Source organism: Palaemon carinicauda, chromosome 12 (genome assembly GCF_036898095.1).
Source record: "Palaemon carinicauda isolate YSFRI2023 chromosome 12, ASM3689809v2, whole genome shotgun sequence".
NCBI classification, from domain to species: Eukaryota; Metazoa; Arthropoda; class Malacostraca; order Decapoda; family Palaemonidae; genus Palaemon; species Palaemon carinicauda.
The window spans coordinates 33,535,233-33,542,732 of NC_090736.1; positions in this window are offsets into that span (position 1 = coordinate 33,535,233).

Here is a 7,500-nt window from a genome sequence, read left to right on the forward strand (position 1 = left end):
TCTCTCTCTCTCTCTCTCTCTCATTAGGTTTCTGTTTCTATTTCTGTTTCTAAATTCATTTATTTTCTTTGCCGAACTAAGTAAGTATTCAATGAGCAGGTGATTTTACTTTGAAAAAGCTCTTCTTATGTGCGGTTAATGTGGAGCAGAATATAATTACACACACACACACACACACACACATATATATATATAATATATATATATATATATATATATATATATATATATATATATATATATATATATATATATATATATATATATATATATATATATATATATATATATATATATATATATTTAAATTACATTTACCTATGATAAATCATTTGTAATAATTACAAAACAGATTTTGATATCAAATCCGATATAGTTTTAAAAGAGAAATTGGTATTTTAGAGATTATAATCTCTCTCTCTCTCTCTCTCTCTCTCTCTCTCTCTCTCTCTCCTCTCTCTCTCTCTCTCTCTCTCTCGCTCTCTCTCCTCTCTCTCTCTCTCTCTCTCTGTTTCATAGGGAAGAACGATATATAGTCTGTTCATCTAAAGAAATTGCAAGACAATGTTGACGAAACTGCCCGTTTGAAGTGTAAGATTTAGGGTCGAGTGTTAAGTGGGTCATATACGTGATAATCCTTCTTAATCGTTGTCTAGACAAAGGGAGAATTTTTATTGAGACATTTTTGTATTTTTCGCTTAGAGACACTTCAACATATTTGATGATGTTTTCATTTGATAATCCGTTGTGTTTCAGTCGGATTGAATAGTTATTCTTATACATTCATGCTAATAATATTCAAAAAGTATTTTCATAAGTTTAACATGCATGTTCAATTTTGTAGTTCATTTGATGCTGATTTGCTTAGATAATTAGGATATGTTTTTTAAACACTCTTCATCTGAACAAATACATTGATTAGATTCAGTTGGGAATATCATACTGTTTATGTTTTTGTCCTAAGTATACTTTTATTAATGCATTGGTGGTATTTTAAGCAAATATAAATCGAGAGGACCTCTCATAACATAAAATAGTTAATACTTTTCATCAAGATATTATGCAATATTCATAGAAATTAAAAGTATATTCCTAAACGTAATGAAGTTTGTTAAATACTGTGTAAAATGGAAAGGTGGGCCGTTAATCAATCAAACGGGGAAAAAAATCAGCATATTTAATTTTCACAGTAAGTGTTATAAAATCAGTTATTATTATTTTTATTATTATTATTATTATTATTATTATTATTATTATTATTATTATTATTATTATTATTATTATTATTAGGCTCCAACAGGGAAAAATAGCTCAGTGAGGAAAGAAAATAAGGAAATAGATAAATGATGAGAAAAAATTATCAATAAATCATTCTACAAACAGTAAGAACATAAAAACAGATGCCATACATTATCTATAAGAAGACTTATGTTAGCCTGTTCAACATAAAAACATTTGTTGCAACTTTGAACTTTTGAAGTTCTACTGATTCAACTACCCGATTAGGAAGACCATTCAACAAATTTGGTCTTTTCTAAAACCATCTACATTATTCTGTTTTTTGTTAAGTACCACCATTACGAATCACCTTTTCCTATAGATTTTCCCAAATTCAAAACTTTGTATTACAGAAATAACATTACTTTATGTGGAAGGTGTAATTTTACCCCGTAATTCTTGTAAATATTAGAATAAGAAACCAACCCCGGGTATTTAGTTTGAACCATCAATCTCCCCTATATAATAATGATCAAGTGCCTGGCTATATATATATATATATATATATATATATATATATATATATAATATATATATATATATATATATATATATATAAATATATAATATAATATATATATATATATCGATAGATAGATAAATATACAAAAAAATTTAGTTATTCCTGGCCACAGTCCACGCTCTGCTCTCTACATCCATCCGATAGGGGAGAGAGAGAGAGTAGTCAGGTACCTTGGTGAAAGTGAGTTGTATGTACGTGCATCAGCATATCTATTATTATTATTATTATTATTATTATTATTATTATTATTATTATTATTATTATTATTATGGCTACAACCGTAGTTGAAAAAATCACGATGCTATAAGCCCAAGGGCTCCAATGTTGGAAAATAGCCCAGTGAGGAAAGGAAATAAGGAAATAAATGAATGATGAGAAATTAACAATAAATCATTCTAAAAACACTAATAACGTTAAAACAGATATGTCATATAAAAACTATAATTATTTAGCCGGTTGCTTACACTAGTATTCAAATGAACTCTCAGTGATTTTGAGGATTTGCACTGCAAGTATCATATCAATTATTTTATTTTCATACTAAGTAATATTGTGAGGTATGAGTTTCAAAAGTGAATATTACTGTAGGGAGATTTAAATGTGACGCGTTAACTTGGAATGGTTATAACTGTGCTATGCAAATTTGCATTCCTCTAACTAAGGTATGACTCTTATGAATACTATTATTATAAATGAGAACGCCTTAAACGTTTCAGAAAACGTTAAAAGAGTCACCATTGTATTCAGAAAATGAACATTTATTGCACAGACTAAGTACCAAGTAAAATGTTTCAAGCTTCCGACGTCATATAGTAATTTTATTTTATAAAGAGATTTTATCTTTCTTCAAACATGGATTTTCCTTCTTTAAAACGAAAAGAAAAAACGTAATTTTTTTTACCACATTAATTCTGATAATTTACTTGAAATTTTCCATGGTGATCTGAATATATGCAGTATATATGCATACTCGTGTGTGTGTATATATATATATATATATATATATATATATATATATATATATATATATATATATATATATATATATATATATATATATATATATATATATATATATATATATAAGTATGCAAGATGTCCATAGTCCGTAAAGTCTCTTTACGATTCAAAGACTGTATTACAAATTCCATAGATATTATCTTAATCAGAGATGTTCCGTGTACTAAGCAATTATTAGTGTTTTCTCTCACATTACTTTTGTGTATTTCAAATACCCTGTTAATGAAAGAGGTAGCCTGCTGTTAAAAGAACCCATAAAAATGGGTACTCCCTGGAAAAGACACAAGTGTCTCGTGGTTTATTGAAACAAAATTCGATATACAGACTCGGTGAAACTGCAGAACTAAGCCTGGAAGAGATCCACCATCATGTGACGTCCATCAATCCGTGCATGGCCCATGAAATTCATGGAGACAGGGACAACGTTGGATAAAGGGAGGAGTGGAGGACCAAGAACGTCTGAAGAAAACATCAATTGCATAAGATAAGCTGTAGATCTCCCTGCGAAGTCTTCCAGACGCTTACAGCTATACCTTGTTCAACAATACACAGACGCACAAAACAAGCATTCCTCGTGGAAAAAGATAGCTCCTTACATAGCTCTGGATGAGTCACATCCGGACTATTAAAATAAACCAATAAAACAAAGGAAGAAACACATAAATAAATAAACAAGCCCCAGAAAAGGAGCAAACATGAATACACAAGTCCCGCGGAGGCTGGCAAGAGAACTCACCTCCTGGAAGTCCACAAGGTATGATGTCACAGCAAAACACAACAACAAAGAGCTATTGGGTCTGCCCCAATCTTTTCACCTCCCACTGTACTTCACTCCAACACTATTCCCTTCAATCCTTACAATCCTAACTCCTCCCTCCCCTCCCTCACCTATCCTATCACCCTATACTGTAGCTGTAGTATACTGAAGTCCGAGTGAAATAAACCAAGACGAGAAGAATTTGCAGTTAATGATCTTTTTTTTTTCTCTGTAATGAAGAAACCTTTCATGTTTCAGGGAATCTTAGCACACATAATGTGAGAATATGGAGATGGGAATCATATATAACTAGGGAACTTCACCGAGATAGTTCAAAGGTGAATGTGAGGTGTGGAATCCATGTTTTATCGAATCATTGGTGCCTTTTTATTCAAAGAGACATCAGTTACTGCAGATGTTTAAGTCGGCCTTTTGTCTGAATAATATACTATATCTTGTTTCTCTTCCTCTTGGTATTTTGAAGTTTTTATAGTTTATATATGATTAATTTTTTTTTAAATGTTATTATTGTCCTTAAACTTCTCTTCTAGTTTTTCCTTATTTCCTTTCCTCACTGGGTGGTTTTCCCTGTTGGAGCCTTTGAGCTTATAGCATCCTGCTTTTCCAACTAGGGTTGTAGCTTAGCAAAGAATAATAATAATAATAATAATAATAATAATAATAATAATAATAATAATAATAATATATGTGGCTCCCCAACTACAATGTCCTTCAACCAACCATCATTTTCCCCCAAGATGGCGCACCATTGCATTTGGTACTACAGGTTCGGTGATTTTTAAATCATGCCTTTCCAGACCCGGTGGATTGGCAGAGATGGTCAATTATGTGGGCAACTCGTTTTCCAGATATCACTTCGCTGGACTTATTTCTTGTGGCTTATGTAAACTATATACGATGCCCTTTCTATCGTTGATGAGGCTATTCTACAGCTAAAAAGAGACAAATTACCGTCTTAATGTTTTTCGTGTGACTAGTGGTGTTCATATACACTCTATATGAACACCATTAGTCGTATGCCTCTATATTATAGAGGTATACAAAATCAAACAAAAAACACGTCCAATATTTTCTCGTTTTGTGATAATTTCCAACTATTTCTCACTTCATTCTTTTTGGTAATATATTTTCTAGATTATAAAGAGATTTTATGGACAACCTGTATTATATATTAAATAGCTGGTACATCAAACATCTTTCCCTTTAGCTTTTGCCTCCATTTGCTTACTTCGCAAATTTACGCTGTTGCACTTTACGCAAACATATTTATCATCCATCATGTTATATCCATTAAATACCTTGAAGTATGTTATTAGTAGACTCAAGTAAGCAAAATATGGCTCTTTCTTTTTTCCTTAGTTGCTACAACGTACAAAGAGAAACTGTTCTAATTGAGAGGGGAAGTTAAGGTAATTGCAGGGTGATTAAGGCATCTTACTTCCCAGTCAATGATTTATCCTGCGACATTAAAATTATTTCGGGTTTATTTTCCCCGTAACGGACGTTCGTAAATATGTCTCCAGCAGATGTTATTCAATGTAATCTTAATTGCAACTAATGGAAGACGGTAATATATTTTGAATATATAATTACGCCTGAGTACCCTGCGCATATTTCATGAAAGATGGCCATCATTTAAGATGTCTTTGACATCTAATCAAATTTTGGCAAACTTACTCGATTTCAGATACAATTGAGTATTTTCCAAATTGTACCTTAAACGTGTTAAAGGTTTAAAAGCCGCTTATGAATGGCAGAGGCAAGGGACAGTAACATTCCCCTATCAAGCAGGACAATGTCCTACAGACTGACCATATATTCATATGATAAGTGCCCAAGGTAGGACCAAGGAAGGCTAGGGAATTGCTGCTGATGAATCAGCAGATAGACCCCAAACCCTCAATCCTTAGCTCACAAAGATGGTGAGGTTGCATCGACCAAAGGAACTAACGAGTTTGAGCAGGACTTGAACCCCCGTCTGGCGATCACCAGTCAGAGACGTTACCAATAAGGCCACCACAACCATAATAGAGTAATTAAACATTGCATCAATAATATAAAAACAGACAAATCGACGACCTCAATTGACAAATGCTTCGTTATCCCCATGTAATTTGAGAGTAATTATGTAAGACATAATGTTCCCCCTGCAATTTGTTGACCTGTTTAAGAGACCCTTAATTATGTTGTTACTTTAGACATAAAGAGCTCCGTCTAGATCTTATAAAAGGTATTATTATTGTTGTTGTTGTTGTTGTTGTTGTTGTTGTTATTATATTCCTGTTGAACGACTATTAGGAGCAGTTGAAATTTCAATTTAATTGTATTATATGTTAAAAATTTGTTATTCAGTTTTACAAATTAATGACCAATCTTTAAGTGAATCATCAGGAAACTTCAATTATAACCCAAAATAAATCTTCCTGTAAATCCCGCTAGTTTTCACACCAAATTATTATTAATTTTCCATTTTTGATATTTCTATTATGAATGCTTTGAATATCGGTCAAATCGTAGGCAAACTCAGTTTATTAAGTTCAGAGGACTTGGTGTCTTTTTCGAAAATTTCTAGCAATGAGGATTGAATAGAAATAATTTTGGTGTCTATTTCGAAATATTCGGACACGGAAGATTGATTGATATAAAAATCTCGGTGTATTTTTTTCGAAATTTTCGGATATGGAAGATTGAATAACAAATATTTGGTGTCTTCGAAATTTTCGGACACGGAAGATTGATTAACATAAAAACTGTGCCTTTCGAAATTTTCGGATACGGAAGATTGAATAACCAGAAAATTTGTGGGTTTTTTTCGAAATTGATTGATATAAAAAAAACTTTGGATCTTACGAAATGTTCGGACACGGAAGGTTGAATAACATAAAAAATGTGGTGACTTTTTTCGAAATTTTGGGACGCAGACGATTCATTAACATAAAAACCTTGGTATCTCTTGAGATGTTCGGACACAGAAGATTGATTAACATAAAAATCTTTGTGTCTTTCGAAGTTTTCGTTCAAGGAAGATTGATCGATATAAAAACATAGTTCCTTTCGAAATTTTCAGACATGGAAGATTGAACACAAATTCTCATGGAGACGTTAGATTCCCATCTCTCCTTGTCACGACTCGCTTTAAAGCAAATACCTCCGGAGGTCTACACTCAAGTCTTGAGCAAAAGTTGTGTTGGGACATGACACCTTAATTTCAACTCTCTCTCTCTCTCTCTCTCTCTCTCTCTCTCTCTCTCTCTCTCTCTCTCTCTCGGAATAACGATCGTTTGCAGGTAAATTGAGGGAAATTTCCATGATTTCTCATCAGAAGTTTTCACTTTGCATTCCCCCTTGAACGCAGATTGCATTTTCAGGTCTCTTTTTATTTTTCTTTTTATTAACTCTCAAGGTTATCTGAGGTGTTTTTTCTCTAGAAAAATCTTTGAAAATGTTAATAATAATAATAATAATAATAATAATAATAATAATAATAATAATAATAATAATAATAATAATAATAATAATAATAATAATTAGCAATGATAATAATGAACTTTTTTCTAAACAGTTTAATTACCTTCTCAGACCATTTGAAGTAGCAAATTGATCAGTGAATGGTATAACAGTAGCCTCTATCTAGAATCCTTGATCTTCACAGACATGGGAAATCTGAAAGTTCACCCTGGCCGAAAATGTCTTTTATTTTAAAAGATATGACGATATCCAACGTATGTGGATGACAGCAATCATCGTAAAATTTTCAGTCATATTAAATGCTTATTAGTATCGAATTCATTGTCCTGGGGGAACTTATTTTCATGAGGATAAAACCTTTGCCTACCAGAAATTTTTATCATAAAATATATTTCTCTCTGGGTTTGTGGTCCAGAGGAATCTCTCTCTCTCT